Source organism: Podarcis muralis, chromosome 4, assembly GCF_964188315.1.
Source record: "Podarcis muralis chromosome 4, rPodMur119.hap1.1, whole genome shotgun sequence".
In the NCBI taxonomy this organism is placed as follows: Eukaryota; Metazoa; Chordata; class Lepidosauria; order Squamata; family Lacertidae; genus Podarcis; species Podarcis muralis.
In genome coordinates this window covers 100,280,162-100,302,259 of record NC_135658.1, presented here as the reverse complement: position 1 = coordinate 100,302,259, position 22,098 = coordinate 100,280,162, and the positions used below count along the sequence as shown (strand labels likewise).

General features: G+C 41.8%; 1 long non-coding RNA gene across 1 annotated transcript in view; it reads left to right on the top strand.

The window, feature by feature from the left end:
* The first annotated feature begins 1,548 nt into the window (after positions 1 to 1,548).
* The window catches only part of LOC144327391 (uncharacterized), a 67,657-nt gene continuing 47,107 nt past the window's right edge, over positions 1,549 to 22,098 (top strand). The window contains exons 1-2 of the long non-coding RNA XR_013392475.1: positions 1,549 to 1,849; positions 2,784 to 2,828. This is a non-coding gene — a long non-coding RNA (uncharacterized LOC144327391). The remainder of the gene's footprint in view (positions 1,850 to 2,783; positions 2,829 to 22,098) is intronic.

The following is a 22,098-nucleotide window of genomic DNA, read 5'->3' as shown; positions in this document are numbered from 1 at the left end:
TCTGAGATGCTTTCCAATCTGTTCATTCATAATTTTGTTTGGGTTTTTATGGTGCATTTCGCATTTCTGCCGCTTAGCATTTTTTTCCTCTCGGTAGTTTTTAGGCTAGTTTTACATTATGCTATCATATTCCATTACTATTTATTTCTGAGGGCAGCCTTCATCAAACAGATCCTGTGGTGGCGTATTAGAATAAATGTTGCTTTCGTGCTGCTTATATTGGTTTCATGCTTTCTGCTGATTTTATGTGAGAGATAACTAGCAGCTGGGAGGAGTTGCACAAGGCAGGAAATGCTCAGGAGCATCATTTCCTGCTGAGGACCATGGAAATGACACATAGGGAAAGGAAATAATGTTTCATTGACTAGTAGGGATGTGGACAAATTGGTCAATTTCTCAGTTTCTCATTTTTCCAATTTTACGTTCAGTGTGCTGCACATTTCCACCTCACTTTGCAATAAAAAATATTATCATGAATATTGAGCAGTATCTTAGTGTAAATTTCTCCTAATATTACACATTTTTCTCTGAAGAATAGTATATGTGTTTTCTGCAACTCTATTTCCCCGAATATAATGACTTTTTATATGCTATTTCCACTAATATATTCATTTTCATGCACATCCATCCCAGTATATGTACTTTTCTACACGTTACTCGGCTTGAGAACTACTTGCTTAAATTCAGAGAAGTGTGAATTCTGAAGGATGGCTGTGTTTCGCTTCACATATTCAGATAGGTTTGCTTTTAAATGCAAACCGAACTGTCCCCATCCATATGCACCATTGAGACCTCCCTGCTCCTTGACTACCTCCTCCAAAAGTTAACTTTTTCCTATTTGGCAAAGGTTATACAGTGGTGCCTCACAAGACGAAATTAATTCGTTCCGCGAGTTTTTTCGTCTTGCGATTTTTTCATCTTGCGAAGCATGGTTTCGGAAAAGTTTTGGAAAAGCTTCAAAAATCACCAAAGTCTTCAAAAACCTCAAAAAAGGCTACCACACCGCGTGCAACTGCACCTCTTCAAGCAATGCACCCTGGGTATTAACGGTTTTAAGAAAAAGGAAACAAACTTGCAAGACGTTTCCGTCTTGCGAAGCAAGCCCATAGGGAAAATCGTCTTGCGAAGCAACTCAAAAAACCAAAAACCCTTTCGTCTTGCGAGTTTTTCGTCTTGCGAGGCATTCGTCTTGCGAGGTACCACTGTAGTGGATTGTACCTTCCTTGTTCCATGCTAGTTGAAGAGAAGGAAGTGGGAGCAGAGCTGGCTTAGCAGGCTAGCTGAGCATCCCCGTGCATCATGCAATCATACAAGATCACACAGTCTCCCACTGTTGTTTCCAAAGATGGATAGAGGTCAACATATCTCCTCTGTAAAACATCAGACTGAGATAGTAATGTATCATTTCCAATTATCGCTGAATCTTTAGCAAGGCACTTTATGCAGAAAGGTGTCATACGGCTTGAACTTTCCCATAGCTGCAGTATGAAATTCATGTTTTCCTATAAAAACTGGAGTTCTCTTGGTTTTGTCTCCATTCTAAAGCTGTTTGGCACAACGGAGAGACGCCCTGGGATACTGAAGACAGAAATACAAATGTCGTGGTTATTCAAGGGATGTTTATTTATAAGCCTGGATCTACCAAAGCAGTTGAAGGACACTCGAAAGGGGGAGACTGATGTTCAGTAATGCACTTGTGAGAATTATATCATTTGCTCTGCTTCCTAGGAGTGGAAGGCCCCGTGCTGTACCAACATACCACACCGAATCAAAGCCATGCTGTTCCTCTGAAGTGCATGTAGTGCTGAAAACATCACAGCGGTTTTTCAGTGGCAAGACCATACACCAGGTACTGAGTCTTTCTTTCTTTTGTTATTTGAGATCCCGAATTTCAATCAGACCTACAGCTACCTGCTACGTCTGGAAACATATCTAATTTCATGTTGAGCCACCTGACTGCCTGTTCTGTAAGAAACATTTCCCCACTGTTATTTGCCACCAACCTAGCAAAGGTTAGCCATAAATCTTTCCCAGCAAGGGGTGCTGATAGTTCAGGAGCCTTACTGATAAGCAGTGCTCTGTTTCAGAGCTCATATAACCAAAGCGCCTGAATTGGCATATCTTTCTCAACAGTATTTATATAGGTTTGTGGAAATTCAACAAGTTACTTCGTACACCTAGGCAATTTCAGGGCTAGCTGTGCTGAAATATTTGTTCTCTCCAATTACATAGAGCCACACGCTCTTGGTTTGGCATTTATTAGCATAATCTGTTTGTGATCACTGCCTGGATTCTATTAGTTAACACCTTGGGCTAATTTATATGAAAAGGAAAAAATACATTAGTTTTATTAACCCCCCGAGCCATCCCCTATATATGTGGCATTTCCACTCCCATGAACTATGGGCTGGAAAGAAGCCATGCTTCTGTGCGTAGGCTGAACATAAGAGGATTACCACATAGGTTAAACACTTTTTAAATGAGGGAGAACCTTCCCTGGTTAACTGCTATTCATGTATGCCACTTTCGATATAAAGCCGCCACTTTCTGCAGTAAGTTGATGAGCCAGAATCTGATAGAGAAAACATTGCAAATATACCTTCCCTTTTAATAGTTATTTTCAATACCAGTGGCAGACTCCGGGAACTGGAATCTGCCATATTTCTTTACCCAAAACATCTGGATATTTTGTGGTGGGGATTCACTATACTGAGGAATAAATAAGAGTAATGGTTTTGTTACAAAGTGCTCATCATAATTAATTTACCTTTAATGATTTCTAGAGATTACTCTGCATCCTGATTGTTCTGCTCCTGTCCTTGGCAGAGGTGAGTTTGCTCCCTCCCCTCCTAGGGGAAAGGGTCTCAATGCCGTATCTTCCTCTGGGAGGTGGCTGTGAGCCATATCATAATCAGAGAGGTCAGACTAGCTGCTCCATTCTCCTTTCTCCCTCTGTGCCCATTTTCAGCACCCTCCCTCTCTCTATAGTCTGGGCTTTGGCCATTTGCTTTTTATGAGACTGAGTAGTAATTTGGGGGGAACCCCAGATGGACATGTAGAGAACTCCTCCACACTGTAGAAAATTCAATGTTGACTTAGTATTATTTGGCTGTTTCACACTCAGTGTGGGCAGGTAAGGAAAGGTAAGGCCTTAATTCACTGCCACCCTGAGGTATTGTCTGACAGATTTAATGTCCGGATGCCTAATCACTCAGCCGCCAAGACACAGAATCACGTTGCAGATAGCTCTCTTGATTTTTACAATGAAAAGATCTTACTCTGTTTTCACCTGGTTACGAACCAGGGACCATTTGCATGTTAGTCGAACGTGATAACCACTACACTACGGAAAATGCTCTGGGGCCAAGTGTGCTCCAGGCACTGGCTCAGGCCCCCTTTAAAGATTAGGAGAGGAGTGGAGCCTATTCCCCTCCGATCCACTCTCCTGAACCTGCCCCCCCCCCCGGCTGCTGCAGATTGGCCCGTTCAAATTTGGGTTCGGCGGGAACCCAGGGTACTCCGCAGTGTCTGTGGGCGGGTGGTGCCCAGCCCAAGGGTATGGCACAGCAAGGCTCCACAAGGGCAGCGGGGCCCCACGCCAGGCCACAAACTCTGCTCCCCACCGGTTACAGTGAGCGGACATTAAATAAATATAACTTTTTAACTACGGTGGAACCTCGGGTTACGTTACCCTTGGGCAGGGGTCTGCAACCTGCGGCTCCGGAGCCGCATGTGGCTCTTTTATACCTTTGCCACGGCTCCGGGGCGGATACTAGCAAGGGGAGGAGGCGCATTGTGCGCCCCGACACTCCCCACTGTGGCGGGCGCTGTACTGGCTGTGACGTCGCATGGGGGCGGTGCGTGCATTAGTCACGCACTGTCCCAACGTCACCTTCCCGCCCGCCCGCTACATTGTAAGGGGCATGTACGCTGGTCACTGCATTGAAAGGGGAGTGAAGAACACGCACACACAAAAAGGTAACTTGTTAATTTAACGTTTATTTCTATGAGGAGGAGGAATTCTGAGGGGTCAAACAAAGAAATAATAAAAAAGTGACAAAAAAGTTATTTTTATAATCATGAGTTTTGCGGCTCCCAGTTTTTTTTTTCCTTCGGAAACTGGTCCAAGTGGCTCTTTTTGTCTTAAAGGTTGCAGACCCCTGCCCTTGGGTAACGTAAACTTCGGGTTGCGAAAGCGGCAAACCCAGAAGTGTTTCGCTGCATGCGCAGAAGCGGTCTACCACCATGTGCGCATGCATAGAAGCGGTCTCTCCGGTTGAGAAAACTTCAGGATATGGCCGGACCTCCAGAACGGGTCCCATTCACAACCAGAGGTACCACTGTACTTAATAAGGTGTTCTGAGTCTCCTTTCTGGATGTGGGGGCAATAAGACTACATACAACGGTCAAAATGACTCAATTGCTAGAAACGTCTGCATAATTAGGGCTCTGTAGATTCATTTCATTTAAGAAGCAGAGCTAATTCAATACATCAATTCTGTGTCTCAGACTAAATATTACAACCTACAGTTCTTTCTTTTTCCATTTGAAAGGGAATTCGCAAATAGCTTTTTGAGTGTGTTCAGAAATAAATCTTTGTTGAACTATATAACTCAGTCTAAATATTTTTAGGAATGTGTGTTATGCTGAACCAATCCACGAAAGGGCTTATGAGTAGGTTGGTGAGAGAGAGAATGCACACAAACAATCCAAGAAGCTAATAGCCTCAACCTATTCCAGATGGGTAGCTATGCCACCCCTCTACAGAAACTGACAGAAACATAATGCACACACCTTCCATTTGAATTATGTGATTTTACATGAACGCAGTATATATTTGCCTACAGCAAGAATGTGAGTGGGGATGAAAGAATGGCTCACCCCACGTAATTGCCCCCCCCCCCCCAGTTGGGGATGATGTTGAAAATCCATTTGGTGGAATGAAGCCACACAGTTCTAGTTTTGGCAACCACATAGGGTAGCATCACAGAGAAGTGGCTCGCAAATGTCTGTGGGTTGGTATGAAGGGTCTCTGTTGAACAAAATCAAGAGTCTCCCAGAATCTGAAAGAGAGGCGTTTTGAAAGGTTTCTTGAATGCTGCCAAGCATGTGGTAGAAGTGACAAGTTGCTTTTAAATGAAAAAAAATGGCTTGCCTTTATGTGTGCGTATAACGATCAGCAGGTTCAGAATAGTCTAGAATTACAGGACCACAAACCTATTATGGCTTAAGCTTTTGTCAGAAGCTAACAAGTTGTGAAGTATGCTATACTTTGAAGTATAATATCTTGGCTGACTGGATGCAGAGGACTAGTGGGAGACACCAGCCGGGGAACCCCCTGGAGAACCCCCAGCGGAAGGAAGCTCAGAGCCAGGGGATTGGTGGTGGGGTGATGATGAGTGGTCAGAGGGACAAGAAGGAGCAGACTGGGAGGAGGCATCAGAAGAGGGGACGAGGCTTAGTGAACAGGGAGAAGCTGCGGCAGAGCACAGTTCAGACTCTGAGGCAGAAGCAGGGGCTGAAAGGCCAGGAGACAGAGAAGCTGATTGCTGAAGAAGCCAGGGAATTGCCCCTTGCTCTGGTCTCCTTGAACATGCAGAGAAATGAAATGGGCAGAGCAAAGGGTGGTTGTGCACAGACACAGCATGAAAAACACCATGGAGAGGAGGATCTCCTAGTGGGCACCAGGAAAGCCGGACCTTTAGTCCTCGCAAGACCTAAGAAAGAGTTGCTGAGACCACTAGCCCGGAGCTGTGGTTTGTTTCCTTGAATAAAGAGTTAACTTCAGTGGCCTCGGGTGTTTTGTTGCTGATCTACACCTGACTCCAACCCGGGCATATAATCCTTTTTAGAGTATAATACGGTCATGCTTCCTCCCTTAAATCCATTTAAAATTAAACTGCACAAAGTTTAATTTCTGCCCCCCAACCTACTAGGCTGCAGCAGGCTTTGCCACTTCATTTAATGAGACAGTGGCACTGAAAATGTCAATGGTTTTCTTAGTTTTTCTTTCGTGAATTTTAGTTTTGAGGAAAAAATAATTGAAATGTGTGCTGAAGCCCAAATAGATTTTCCCAAGCACATGCCCGGCTCCTTAAACATTTCTACTGATCTGCTTTCTGGGTTGCTAAGAGTATACAGTCGTACCTCTGGTTACGGATTTAATTCATTTCGGGGTGCCATACGCACCTCAAAAACTCTGTAACTAAAGAGCGCTTCTATGCACAGAGCGCTTCTGCGCACGGCACACAGAACGCTTCTTTGCATGCACGAGCGGCGAAACCTGGAAGTATACAGTTCTGGGTTTGCCGCGACCATAACCCGAAGATTCTGTAACCTGGAGGCTATGCAACATGAGGTACCACTGTATTGTCAAGTTGCCATCTTGTGATTCCTGATGGTTTAATAAAACGGCCATTGATGTTTGACTGGTTAACATTTCCTAAATAGGTGTTAGTGGCTGGATGATGTTTCTTTAATGACCAATCAACCTGTAGGTTTGGGTTTAGTAAGAGTTTTCTTCCTTCCTGTATGTGCATGGCAGAAAAGAGACTGAATTTGGGAAAGGCTCTAATTAGGGGTTAAATACAAGGGTTTTATACTGCTTACAGTTAATCACTTAAAATAATTTTTTTTCTTAATTATTGAAACATTCTTACAAAAAAAACCCCTTTACTTCAACGCAATATGGTTTTGCCACATCCCCCTACAATCAGTGCCATTGTAAACTGATCCCACTCAAATTTATAATTGTCTTTTCAACCACAGATCTGAGCTGCAAACATTCCTGTCTTTTTTTATTTCAGAACAGTTCATGCTCAGCAGCTCTGCCAATAGGTGTTAGAAGCATCCCTGATGCAAGTGCAACCCAATATAGATTTAATTTATAAGAACGTATATCATCTCAAGAGTCTCTCTCTTCAACTTGCCCAAGCTAGCACTGCTCTTTTTAAATGGTAATAATCTGATCAACATTTGTATCCTGTGTTCATTCTGGACTCCTCACTTGTTAAGGTAAATGACAAAAGCACAAATGCAATAGAAGTTTATTTTTAAAATCAAGAAAATCTATATCTAATTTGATTACATGTCATCCAGAAAACACATCCTACTAACCACCACAAATCATGCCCCTTTGCATGAGATGTGCTTTCCACAAATCTGAGGCCAGCAAAAAGATTTAAACAACCCCAAATGACATTCAAATTTCTCATACTTAAAAAATGGGGAAATCTTAACAGCATAAGCAGCTTTAGCCTTTAAAAGCAGGAGGCTTAAAACTTGAAATCAGTTTGAATTCTCTGAGCCAGTCTTTGTCTCTTAGAAAAAAATATGAACAGAGGCACAAACTAGATAACAGCCTTTTATGGGGTACAGAAATTAAAGTAACAGAATTACCTTTCAAAGAGATCCCCAGGGCTTTAATGTAAAAATAGCTATTATTTTATTAGACAAGGCTCTAATCCACAAGCTGCTCAGTAGTACTCCAGACTTCCAAAAGATAATCAATGCCTTCACTGCAAGACTAGATAGGATGGGGAAACAATGCAACTGAAAGCTGCTGGGGAGCCATCTTGTGGTGAGTGTATTTAATCCTTCAGAAAGGTTGTTAAATGGGCTTCAAAAGAATCCTTGTGTCCACAAGAAACCCAATGCATTAAGCTCAGGTAAAAAAAAGGGCGAAAACTTTATTGGAAAAAAGATTTCTGAAAGTTTTGCATTATAAAAATGTGATCCCAATACTGCAGAGTTTGGTCTGAATGCTGGACAACTGTGAACCCAGCCTACTTGTTGGGATAATGTCCAGTCTGCTGGGTCAGTCATGTGAGATGTAAAACTGCAGTCAAGCACAACATTCCTACAGTGGACATGTTAGGGGATGTTTTGTACCACTCGGGAGAAGACTTCCTGTTTCCTCCTGAGCTGGGACAGACTTCCACTACATGTGGCTTGAAGAGGGTGTGTGGTCTGTTGTACTAGCATGGAGGAGCACACGGCCTCCATGTTCCGATCAGTGTGTGTTCTCCATTTTGTATGTTCCTGTGTGTTAGGAGAAGTGACTGCTAATTCCCTTATGGGACTTTTCATATAAATACAGTGGTACCTCTAGTTACGAATTTAATTCATTCCGGAGGTCCGTTTTTAACCTGAAACTATTCTTAACTAGAGATGTGCTTTCGCTGATGGGGCCTCTTGCTGCCGCTGCGCCACCAGCACACAATTTCCGTTCTCATCCTGGGGCAAAGTTCTCAACTTGAGGTAACTCTTCCAGGTTAGCGGAGTTTGTAACCTGAAGCATTTGTAACCTGAGGCGTTTGTAACTCGAGGTACCATTGTATATAGTCATGTAACCTAAGTCTGCCTTCAGGGATCTATCTGTGAACCTGAATGAATCTGTGAGTAAACTACTTTTATATTAAGTTTAATCAGATTCTCATGTCTATTCTTTTTAAGAGGGATTAGAAGGGATCTTACCAGGAATCTTAAGTAGTGAGGCTCAGATGAGCCAGCAACAAGCTAACCGCTGTGTCATTTAAAAAGGGGGATGTTTGGAACTCTGCTAGGTTATGGAACTTGTTAGTGCAAGTTACGAAGGATATCATTAAATAATATATCCTCTCCTGCCTCCCTAATCATCCCCGCAAGTCACAATACTACCACCCAAAGGCCTTTTCCCAAGCCTCCCAGGGCCAGCCCACCCGTGAGGCAAGGTGAGGCGACTGCTTCGGGCAAGAGGATCCACAGGGGCGGCATAGCCCGCCTCCAAGGAATGCTTCATTCACTGCTGCTGCCACTGTGACAACAACAGCTGTGGTGCACTCCTTGGAGGTTTCCGCACGCCCATGTTCAGCCCACATCTTCAGCCCCTGCATGGGCTGGGCGACGGGAGCACCTTCTCCGACCTTCCGATCACAGGAACGCAGGAACACCAATGCACCATTTCCGAGGAGCAGGTCCTGGTGCTGTGGACTCACATCTGCTCATGTGAGCACCCAAATGCAGCAGAGTAAACGGAAGCAAAGCTGTGGAGGTTTTGTAGCATGCCTAATTTATTTCTACCAATTAATCAAATAAAAGAACGTAACAAACAAGAGGAGCAGCTCTCATACAGCCATCCTGTCTTAGACAGATCAAAGAAACAATACAACAGTACTAGAGACGGAAGTCTCAAAGAGTAGCTTCCGCCCCCTTCTTTCTCACAGCATGAAAGTAAAACAACATGATCAGGTGATCCTTGCAATGGGAGGGATGAAAATACTGACAGGAGGCTCCCCCCCCATGCCGTGCCACCTTTACAGCAGCCCATTTTGTGACCACACTCTTCAACAGCATATATATATATATATATATATATATATATATATGTTTTCAAATACAAAACAAAATTATACACTCCTTACATCTTAATTACATCTTACTTCTCTTTTTTGACTTCCCCCAATTTGTCTGCAAATCCTTCATATTTTTACTTTTTACAAATTTCTACCCGTTGTTTATGTTATTACTGTAAACTTCATTCCATTTTTAATACTTATTTTGACATTTTCCCATCACAGAGCTTCATTAAAACTTAAAAATGTAATCTGGTTATTACTCAGTTTTTGCACATATTGAATAAACTTTTCCCAATCTTCTGTAAATCTTTGATCTCGTCGATTCCGGATCCTTCCTGTCATTCTATCCAGTTCTGCATAGTCCATCATTTTAATTCTCCATTCTTCTATCATAGGTAGCTCCTCCTGTTTCCATTTCTGGGCCATCAATATTCTTGCTGCAGTCACTGCATATAAAAATAACTTCTTTTCTTTCTTATTTATCTCATTACCTGTAATACCTAGTAAAAATGCTTCTGGTTTCTTAGCAAATGTATATTTCAACATTTTCTTCAATTCATTATATATCATTTCCCAAAAGCATTTTACCTTCTTACATTCCCATCAGGTGATCAAGGCTAACATCTTCGGTAGCACATTCATTTTGATCGTTGCAATTCTTCTCCAAAATGACAGCTTCATTCTTCCCCACACCTCTAAGTCCCTTTTAATCTTATTCCATGTTGGAATGTAATTATTCTGAAACAAATCAATACTCCTGGGGGTTAACGATACTCCTAAATATTTGACTTTCTTAACCACTTCTATCTCTGTTTGTTGCTGTAATCTATTAACTATCTCCTGATCTATATTTTTGGTAATTGCTTTAATTTTTTTCTTGTTCAAAATAAATCATGCCAACTGACCAAACTGATCAATTTCTTTCAACACTTCTGTTGCCACATTCGTAGGATCTTCCAAAGTTAATACTATATCATCCGCAAAAGCCTTAACCTTGTATTCTTTCCCACCCACCATTACCCCTTTTATCTGATCATTACTTCTAATTGCTCTTAGAAACACTTCAAGGACCGCGATAAATACCAATGGTGATAAAGGACATCCTTGTCTTGTACCCTTAGTTATTTTTATGTTTTCCGTTATCACATTGTTAACTATTAATTTAGCTCTTTGATCCATATATATTGCCTTAATACCATTTAAAAACATTTGTCCCACCTCCATCATTTCAAAGTTTTTAAACATAAAATCCCAGGAAATATTATCAAAGGCCTTCTCCGCATCCACAAATATTAACATAGCTTGTTTGTCATTCCTGGCAGTCAGATATTCCATAACATTAATTATATTTCTGATATTATCTTTCATTTGTCTGCCTGGAAGAAAACCCGCCTGATCTTTGTGTATTAACTCCTTCAAAACATTTTTCAACCTATTTTCAACAGCTTTTACCTTACCAGGTATTCTGCATGTTGTAATACCAGTTATACTTCAGGTGATAAATTCAAATTCGAAACAATAACCAATAACTACTCAGTGCATATTTTAGGAGGACTAAGTAGGTCTAAGCCTGCAAATCATAAAGTTGAAACTGCAGACTGAAATAGAAGAACTGTAGGATGTGAAATACACGCCACCCCAAACTTCTGCTGCTCCCAGAGCTAGCTGTACAATAAAGATCTCAGTGCAATATTAAAGACTGCTTTGACATATGTTGCCAGTCAGCTATTTCTCACCTTCTGCTCTCTCCCCATTTGGATAACTGAAAATTTGGAAAACTAAAGAGCTTTGACTCTCATGCAAATTTCAAGCACCCACAAACTTGTTGGGCACCCTGTTAGCTTTTTTTAACACCAACAACAACTATTATTTACTTGAAAAATAAAATATGCTACATGGTGCAAAAGATGTAGATTTCTTATTAGTACTCCAAAAGAGCACCTGCATAAAGAGATTGGAAGCCCACTTGTTCACTCATAAGTGCCACTGAATGTATTTCCTAGGAAGTGTGCTTGCATCGTGAATACATTACCTAGGCAGGTGGCGTATACCAGCAGCTGAGAAACCTCTTCCTCATGGTTCAGCTTTATATTGTGGCAATATCATAAGCAGAGACAGTAAAATTGGCTTCCCATACTACCAGTGTCAGTTTCCTAGTGAAGGTACAATGCATGTGGGAAAGCTACATGATCTCTATGCAACCCATGCATGGTCCTTGTATATACATCACCACTGTGGTGTGAAAGGCAGTGGACAACATTTAGGGTGACCACTACAATACCTATGTAGTATATTAAATGGTCCTAAGGTTCTTCTCAAGTTCTACAATGGGAAATACAGTGGTACCTCGGGTTAAGAACTTAATTCGTTCTGGAGGTCCGTTCTTAACCTGAAACTGTTCTTAACCTGAAGGACCACTTTAGCTAATGGGGCCTCCCATTGCCGCCGCGCCGCCGGAGTACGATTTCTGTTCTCATCCTGAAGCAAAGGTAATATTTCTGGGTTAGCGGAGTCTGTAACCTGAAGCGTATGTAACCCAAGGTACCACTGTACATCTATGGTGTGAAGGAACAATTGTTTCAGAGGGATCTGGTTTGCTGCTCTTTTTTACTTTTTTCCCTTAGACTGTACTGCTTGCTGAATATAAGTATGACATGTCAAGAATCATGCTTTCAAACATAATAAAATATTTCTGAACTGATGTAGGAACATTGCTTCTACATAACCCTCATTTATTGCAACTGAATTATATGACGAAACATTTGATGGATTGCCCTTAAATGACACAATCCTCTAAACCTGTGTACATTGATGTTGTTCTTAGGCAGAGCAGTTATATCCTGGTTGGCATAGAAACAAAGGGTAGCCTATCTCTGAAAATGGGGCAATTATTCATGCCTTTCCTCAGTAATGCACTACTCTACACAAATATATCTGAGGACTTTGTGGTATTTGCAGATGTACTTTACACACACACTATCTGACATTAAAACTTTATTAAAATGAGATTATTTAATACGTCATCGTGTGCAGTCAGCAAATTCATTATACCTCTAAGGCCAGAAATCTGTGCTACCAATGAATGACAATGGAAAATTAAAAAGAATTACTTGATAGACATGGACAAGTGTTGAAGTCATCTTAGCTAGGTTCAAAAGCTACCATCTGTGTTGTGTTTGCCTATCTCCCTACAGGCAGTGATCCAAAAACTGTGAACTTACAGATTTCCAATGGCTAGCTAGCTCTTTCATGAGAACAATCAATAATTTTCTCTCACTTTTAACTTACACGTGTGTAAATGTCAAGCTACTGAACTGCTAGCCAGTGCTGACTTTCCATTGAGAATTTGTGTTTTGATTTATTTATTTATTTATTTATTGTATATTTTAATACTACCCTTCAATTATGTTCCCAGGCTGACTTACAAATAACAAGCTTAAAAAAAATATCTCAATAATAAAAGCAGCATGGAACTGAAACCAAAACTAAAAGTGGAGGTTCTGTGTTTGTTTGTTTTCTAAATAGTCCACCCTGAAAATGTCCTGAAAAAAGCCAAACACCCCAATGGGGGAAGGTGGTTTGAGCATATTACACCGATCCTCGATTGCACTGGCTGCCAATCAGTTTTCGGGTCCAATTCAAAGTGCTGTTTTTGACCTATAAAGCCTTAAACATCTCAGGACCACAATACCTAAAGGATTGCCTCTTCCCATATGAACCAACCCAGACTCTGTGACCATCATCTGGGCCCTTCTTTGTGTGCCTCCTCCAAGAGAGATCCAGAGGGTAGCAACACAAGAACGGGCCTTTTCTGCTGTGGATCCCCATTTGTGGAATGCTCTTCCCAGGGGGAGGTAGTGGAGGACAGAGGTGCCTGGCGTGCTCTGGTCCATGGGGTCACGAAGAGTCAGACACAACTAAACGACTAAACAAGAACAACAACAACTTCCCAGGGAGGTTCGGCTGGTGCCTTCATTTTATATCTTTAGGTGCCAGGCAAAACCCTTTCTCTATAACCAGGCCTTTGGCTGATTAACATTATATGGCCTTTTAAAGATTTTTGTGGGAGAGGGGTCATTTTGTTTTGTTTTTGATCTACTATATATTTTGTGCTCTCATTTCACATGTCTACAAAACTGCCCTGTGGTCTTCAGATGAAGGGCGGTATATAAATTTAATTAATAAATACATACTGTACACCCAACCTTCAACCTATTGATTTGTGACTACTGCTGCCCAGTCACAAATATCCCTTCTTTAGGAAAGGTGATGGGCAGACTTGTGGTAGAACAATTGCAAGAACAGTGGTACCTCGGGTTACATACTTAATTCGTTCCAGAGGTCCATTCTTAACCTGAAACCGTTCTTAACCTGAGGTACCACTTTAGCTAATGGGGCCTCCCGCTGCTGCTGGCGTGCAATTTCTGTATTCATCATGGGGCAAAGTTCTTAACCTGAGGTACTTCCTGAGAGCCAGCGTGGTGTAGTGGTTAAGAGCGGTAGTCTCGTAATCTGGGGAACCGGGTTCGCATCTCCGCTCCTCCACATGCAGCTGCTGGGTGACCTTGGGTCAGTCACACTTCTTTGAAGTCTCTCAGCCCCACTCACCTCACAGAGTGTTTGTTGTGGGGGAGGAAGGGAAAGGAGAATGTTAGCTGCTTTGGGACTCCTTAAAGGGACTGAAAGGTGGGATATCAAACCCAAACTCTTCTTCTTCTTCTTCTTCTTCCGGGTTAGTGGTGTTTGTAACCCGAGGTGTTTGTACCCCGTGGTACCACTGTACCCTTCAAAGAAGCAGATTGATTTGACCCATTTCAATCTGAGTTTAGGGACTGAATCAGCCTTGGACACCTGATGGATGACCTTCATCTGAGAAATACAGGGGCCGTGTCACCCTGTTATTCTTCACCTCTCAGTGGCTCTTGATACCATTGATCACGGTATCTTTCTCAGCCATCTTAGTGGGATGCGTATTGCAGGCATTTTTTACAGTGGTTCTAACCCCATCTCTAGGATCAGTTGAAGACAACAGCATTAGATTATTGTCTTTTGTCCCCAATGGCAGTTGTGCTTTGGCGTGCCACATCTTGTCCTCAATGCTGTTCAATATCTATATGGAGTCATTGGTTCCTTTCATTAAGAGATCTGGAGTGAGGGGTCATCAGTAGGCTGGTGATTCACAGATACAGCCTCTCTGTAACATCTGAATCAGAAGAGGACATGGAAGCCATGGACAGTTGTTTAGACTCGGTGGCAGACTGGATGAGGGCCAATAAACTGACTCTCAATCTAGGCAAGGAGGTGTTGTGGGTGGGTGATTAGTCAATTAGTCAATTCCCTTCTTTGATCTGGGTCATATGAGTGGGTTCATAGTCAGGAGGTCATGGTCACAGGTGACCTTTTGGCGCAGGAGACCTTTGTAGCTAGTAGGGCCTTCTACCTGCTTTGGCTGTTCACACACCCTCTCATGCCTTGTCCCTCACCATTGGAGACAGGTTCTTCCCTCATCTTGTCTGCCTAAGCCAAGTGATCCAGCTACCCTATATAATACTGTTCATCCTTCTTTTGCCTACTAAGAGTTCTATCTCCAATCCCTCTTCAGCTGTTCGTTAAGGTCCCCAGGGACAGTTAAACCAATTTTCCCCTGCCCAGACAGAAAGCTTGCCCCATCAAACACATTAAAATACAAATAAAAGACTACATTACACATTAGCCATTAAAACACAGGATTTCTTCACACCCACCAAAGTGACCGGGGGGAGGGCAGTGTTGTGCTCTGTGTTTTGTTCTTCCCATGATAGAAACCCACCCTATCACACAGCAACTTTCAGGATATAATTGTTTGTGTGCCCATAACTATGTTGTTTTCATTGAAAATTAGGGAAACAACTCATCTTGGGGTAAAAAATGGTCCTATGGATTGTCCAGCTCAACACAAGTTATGCCTCTGTTTAAAAATACTTAAATAATAATAATCATTTCTAGTTTGACTGACATATCTGTTGTGTGTTGCTGTCAAAGGCTTTGATCCCCCAGAGTCATTAATAGCTAGATTTAGTTGGTGAAGCCTAGACGTCTTCCCTTAGGACCTGGTTTCTGATTAATTTCTCTTATTGGCTATGCTATGCTGATGATTATAAAGCCCCTTGTGTGAGAATTGTTCCCACTGCAAGTCTGTGGCACTGATGATTATATTTTGGAATGGTTGTCAAATTTCACTTACAGAAAGCCTGAGAGAGATAGTGCTCAGATGTGTTTAGAAAGTCAGGTATATAAGCCAACATGAAGGAAAATGTGCAAGCTCACCCACTTTGTTATGTGGATTGGGGCCTCCTCTTCTGTGCCGGTGTTTAATGTACAGAATGATATGAATGCATTTAAAGATGTGCATCCTCATCCAGTCTGCATGTACAGAGCCGGATCCAGTCATCCCTGTGCAAATAATGATCAAGATTAATAGAAGAGCCTAGTTGGGTTGGAGGAATGAGCCATCTAACAGTTTACAATTGTGCCCCACACATAAAACAATCTGAACTGATACTTGTTTCTTATGAGCCCTTAAATGACAGCTTCTCAATTTGGAAACTGTGATTTAACAAGCCAGGATATCACTGCCAAAGCCAGTACATGTGGGGAGGAATTGAATGGTGAAGTGGAAGCGTGTGAGTACATGGTGTGTTGTTGTCTTGGTGTATTAGACCAAGACTGTTACGTTTGAAAACAGGCCAGCATGGATATCACCCTAATCTATTGCATGCACCAGAGGAGCATTTTGTATTTAGTGACAAATATGTCCATTTTGATTTTAAAACATTTTAAAATGTAAAGGTGGCTAGCCTGAAAACCTCTGAAGCTACCAATCAGACATTTGTTTAGGGTTAATCGAATTCCATGGCTCTATATGAAAAAGCAAGGAAGTATGCCTTGAAAGAAAACATTATGAAAATGATATATAGGTGGTACATGACCCCAGTCAAGCTGGCAAAAATATATCACCTGTCTGATAACAAATGTTGGAAATGTAAAGAAGCTGAAGGAACATTTTTTCATCTTTGGTGGACGTGCCCAAGGGTTAAGGCTTTCTGGGAAATGATTTATAATGAATTAAAAAAGTTATTTAAGTATACCTTCCTTAAGAAGCCAGAGGCCTTCCTTCTGGGCATTGTTGATCAAGGGGTGTTAAAAGGGGATAGAACTTTCTTTATGTACGCAACAACAGCAGCAAGAATACTCATGGCTAAGCATTGGAAGACACAGGATTTGCCCACCTTGGAAGAATGGCAGACGCAACTGATAGACTATATGGAACTGGCTGAAATGACCAGCAGAATTCGAGACCTGGGAGAAGAGACGATGGAAGAGGACTGGAAAAAATTTAAGGACTATTTACAAAAACACTACAAATTGTATGAATGTTAGGAGAATGCACGAATGAAAGAAACATGGCAGCAGTAAAATTATTGTAAGATATATGAGAATATGTGATGTTTAAGGTAATGTTGAAATTTGAAGTAATATTATGCTCATTATAAGCAGTTTAATTTAAGACCAACATACTTTAAAGTTGAAATTGAATATTGGTGATTTATAAAATAAGAAATGGAAGTAAGGCAACAAATTGCTGCACATAACTATTTGGTTGGGAACGCAGGGAAGGGTGATGTGAGGAAGTCCAAAGTTTGATGGAAAGTGGATTTATGAATATATGCACTCTATTTTTTATTTTCTTTCTATATCTCTATCTTTTTTTTATAATCTTATTCTGATTCTTTTTCTGTTTCTTATGCGTTATTTTGTTATTTGGCTGTTTAAAAAATTTCAATAAATATTTTATTATTTATATATATATATATGAAAAAGCAAGGAAGTTATGGCTGGTTTTGCAAAGCAAGTCAATTGGATTTCCAGAGATCTACATTTTCTGGATTGCAATCCAGATCAGGGTTGGAGGCGGGTGTCAGATTAGATCTGGATCACTCCAGACTGAATCAGATTACAAATCAGGAGGACAAATCAAATTTGGGGTCCATGCTCTAAATTTTATATAAGCCAAGTAGAAAAGTTTGAGTAAACTTAAATATAATGCAAGATTAATAGAGGAGTGCACACTTTTAGTCTACACATTTACTGCCATGATGGGAAGCCTCTCATTGTGGACAGGACAGAACAGTGAAGTTCCACTGTGCAGCTAAAAGTCTATGCTAGAGGATATGGTATGAGAGGCATGGGGAGGAGAGATTTCACTGTATAGTTTTTCTTCATTTTTCCTGTTATTCCAATGCATAAACTATGCTTCCAACATATATAAAAACATCCCTTCATGCTACCAGCATGAGTTTGACTAAACTGCGGGAAGTAGTGGAGGACAGAGGTGCCTGGCGTGCTCTGGTCCATGGGGTCACGAAGAGTCGGACACGACTAAACGACTAAAGAACAACAACAATGCACAGGACTGCACCAACCCTTTACTGCTTTCTTGTCAGGGAAGTTTAGGAGTTTGCCATAACTTACAATCTCTGTGTTTTTTGGACAAGAAGTGTTAGCCCTAAGCTGAAACCAACTTTGTTTCCCTCTTAATTAAAGGACGTGGGTAAATAGGAATACAGCACCGAGTAAAACTGCTGTAATTGTAGAATTGTATACTATAGTTCATAGAAGAAAATGACTAATTGTATAGATTGCAAACGAAAATGACTAAGGATTTGTGCAATCTTCATGTGCCGATATTAGCTGTGGCAAAAGTCTTTTCAGCAGGGCTTTGAGAGGTGCTGGGCAGGGATGTGGGAGGCATGTATGGACTTTTTATTTCCTGTTGTGTCTCCGTATGCTGTCTGCTTATGTGCCTTTGCAGTTGTGTTGGCAGAGGCAGGGAAATAGGCCACTGGGACACATCTATGTGTCGAGCAGCGCACTGAACCTGAACTGGATTTTGCTCAGAAGTGTGCATATACATTTGCTTGCTTTCAAGCAGCTGAGAATAATTATGTTAGTGTTCTTATTATACGTATCCCACACATACACACACACACACACACACAGAGAGAGAGAGAGAGAGAGAGACTGTCACGCAATGTGGATCCAGATTGCCCAAATGCTTTGTTCTTTTCTTGTTCCAATGTCGCAGAATTCTCAGAAGGGCCTCTAATGGGGTGGAAGTATTTTCTTTCTTATTCCTTTAAACCTTCCTCACTTACTACTTAAGCAATTACAGTCAGTAGAGTCCAGGTGGTAATCAGCTCAGTATGAAATTGCTTTCACACTATAATTTTGATAAATGTTCCATGGTAATTTCCACAGTAACACTAACATTAACAGCAGGGATAACTGACACCACTGACTGGCCCCAGGCCAAGTTGACCCAGTGTATTAACTTACAGCAAAGGCAAAGTGGAATGGAGTTGCTTATACACCCAGGTATATCTGGATGGCGATCCCACATACATCTGCTCCATCAGAAGCATTGAGCTCAAGGAATTTGCTCCTAAGTAAGTCCACAAAGCTTACCAGCCTTATGTTGCTCACATTTTTAGAAAAATGTTTCCCCCCCCCCCATTCCCATCAAAAACATCCAGCTTTGGTAAACAAGAAGTAAAATGCTCCATTTAAAGACTGGATGCACACATAATTATGCAGAAGCTCCACTGGACATAAGATATGCCAGGATACAAATAGAGCTCTGAGGCTGCTACTTTCCATGAATTATGGAATCTTGCCTTGCAAGAGTCTAATAATCATGTGAGTTTGGTATTAGTTTTAACAGTAGCCTTGGGCTAAGTCGTATCAGTTCAGACCAATGGCTCATCATTTCTCTCTGTTTGCTTTATTTATGCGGTTAATGATTGATTTTATGAGCCTTCATAGGGAGAGAAGGCATTATAAAAATGTAAAAGTGGGAATGGAAATATTGATTAAAGAAAATTTATTCACTTTTGCCCCAGTTCAGGTGTAACAACAAACTGCTGCGGTGCTCTTCCCTCCCTTAGGGAAAGAGCTGTAGTTCAGTGTTAAAGCGTAAGCTATTGCATGCAAAATGCCCAGATCCAGTCTACAGCATCTCCAGGTAGAGCCGGAAAAGACTCTTGGCTGCCTGTCACCGTAGACAATATTGAACTGGATGGACCATTGGCCCATAGCTGTCAACTTACAGATTTGAAAATAAGGGACCAGCAGCCTTGAAAATAAGGGACCAGCAGCCTTGAAAATAAGGGACCAGCAGCCTTGAAAATAAGGGACCAGCAGCCAAAATAAGGGACCAGCAGCCTCACCTGTTCCAGGCACTCCAGTCCTCCTCTCCTCCTGCAGTCTGGTCAAACTCATGCTGGTAGCTTCGAGAACACTGTCCAACCAACTTTGTAACCAGAGCTTCAAGTGAATAGAATCTGAATCACATGCACCACAAGGCCTATGCAGCCTCAACTTAAGATGGCTCCCCGGCCTGGCTCTGCACTGCAAAGTTTGCAGCAGCACGTGCACCAAAATGGCGTCCAGCATTCAAAAAACCCCTCAGCTTGCATTAACTAGCCACACACAAGGCATGCAAGCTCCACCCACCCCATCGTTCTTAGACTTCTTATTGGGTGAGCAACACAGCCAAGCAACCCAGTTGGAGCCTCCCTCCTCCCTGGCCGGCAGGGAGGGAGGGAGAGGAGCTGCTTCCTTTGAAATTTAAGGGACATCATTTAAGGGACATCTATCAATAAGGGACAGCAGCGGGACATGGCGCTGGAATAAGGGACTGTCCCTTCAAATAAGGGACACTTGATAGCTATGCATTGGCCTGATTCAGTATAAGGCAGCTTACTCAAGGTTAATTTGTGTGGAAGAGGAGCAGATTGATTGATTGTGCTTTCACTTTTGAACTAAGCACAGTTACCAACTGCACCAAGACTTGGAGACTGCTTTGTTCTAACTGTGGTTAGTGAAAGTACACTGCGATAAAACCATAGCATTGACCCCACTCACAAGCAACAGCAGTAAGAAGGCATCCTTCGGCAACCTCAGGGGGCAAGCGAAAGTTTTAAAAAACTTCTCAGGAGGGCAGACAAAACTTTTCTTTCTTCTTGCCAGGAGTATTTGAAGTTGGTGGGCACAAAGGCCACTGTGTTTGCCCGCAATGTGTCGGTCATAGCATAGTGTTGTTCCAGACGCATTGTTGGTGGGGGAGGGGGAGATGGCAGTCCACAATGACCACCAAATTCAGCTGCTCCTGGCTCCTTGAAGTGGCTAAGAATATTTTTGCAAATAAGATGTTGTTTTTAAAGGCATTGCCATCTCCACCATTACTGGCAAGCCTCCAATTTTTAGAAAACATCTGCCTCCCTCTGAAAATAGTTTGAGTGCTCCTCACATCACCATCACTGAAAAACATACACCTGAAAACTGCAGAACATATTTCTAAACTACAGTTCTTTAAATATAATACAACCCTATCCAAAAGACTCGGCTACTTCATCAGTAAAACAACTTTTGTGTTCTATTTTAAGGTTTAACTGATCAAGGTCACTCATTTCTCCTATGTCTTAGTTATGTTACCCTGCAGCCAATAATAGAAATGTTTGATGGCAAACTGCTTAGTGATACTCATCTCTTGATCTGTCTAAAAACTATCCAATTCCTTATTTATAGTATTCTGAGATTTTGTTATCATAGGATGTTTTCACTCACCTTATGCAGCAGCAGAGTCTCCTTGCTAAAGTCACTGGGTAACAGTGGTGTTTGAGAATGTTTTTCGTTGTTTTTCTTCCACTTCCTTGGGGCTCAAGTTGCAGTCTCTAATGTGAATTAGCCAGAGAACTGTGGTTAACAAAGGGACAAGGGTTTAAGGTTTCCTCCAAATGGCTCTCAAAGGGGGAATATTTCCCCTTCTCCTTTGCCCAATCAGGTGATCCTGGGAGAAAGATCTCAGACAGTTGATATTGGTGTGTCATTCCAACTTTTATTTCCCCCTCAAAGCCAGTTCTGTTACTCATTTAAAGGTCAAATCGTTTCTGCCCTTTGGAGGGCATTCAGGGAATAGAGCAGCATCACTTTACGTCTTTGTCAAATTGTACACTTTGAAACAGGGAGTCCTTCCAAGTCCAGCAAAAATTGGTTTGGGCTTCCCCCAAGCCTTCCTATAATAAAAACAATTCGGCTGTCATTGTGGACTCTCATCGGAGAATATCCAGCAGACCAAAGGCAAAGGGGGCCTCTTGTGCATGCTGTGGTCTACACTCCCAAAGCAGAAACATCAGAAAAGAAATATATGTGAAGGAAAAAGTTATCTCAGGACTGCAATGATTGATTGTGGCTCCAGTGCTAATGGTGGGCACTCCAGTCAGACTTTTAATGTGTAATTCTCTTTAAATTGTTCTGCACTGATTTTTTCCCTTAATCAGCATTGATTTCAATATATTATTTGTGTGATTATTTTTTTTTAATGCTCTTGGAGTAGAAGAGCAGGAAATATATACAGTGGTACCTCGGGTTAAGTACTTAATTCGTTCCGGAGGTCCGTACTTAACCTGAAACTGTTCTTAACCTGAAGCACCACATTAGCTAATGGGGCCTCCTGCTGCTGCCATGCCGCCGGACCACGATTTGTGTTCTCATCCTGAAGCAAAGTTCTTAACCTGAAGCACTATTTCTGGGTTAGCGGAGTCTGTAACCTGAAGTGTATGTAACCTAAAGTGTATGTAACCCGAGGTACCGCTGTAATTAGCTGAAATAACTTGATTTGTTTGTTTACATGAGGAGGTATATGCCACTTGTTCATAAAAATATC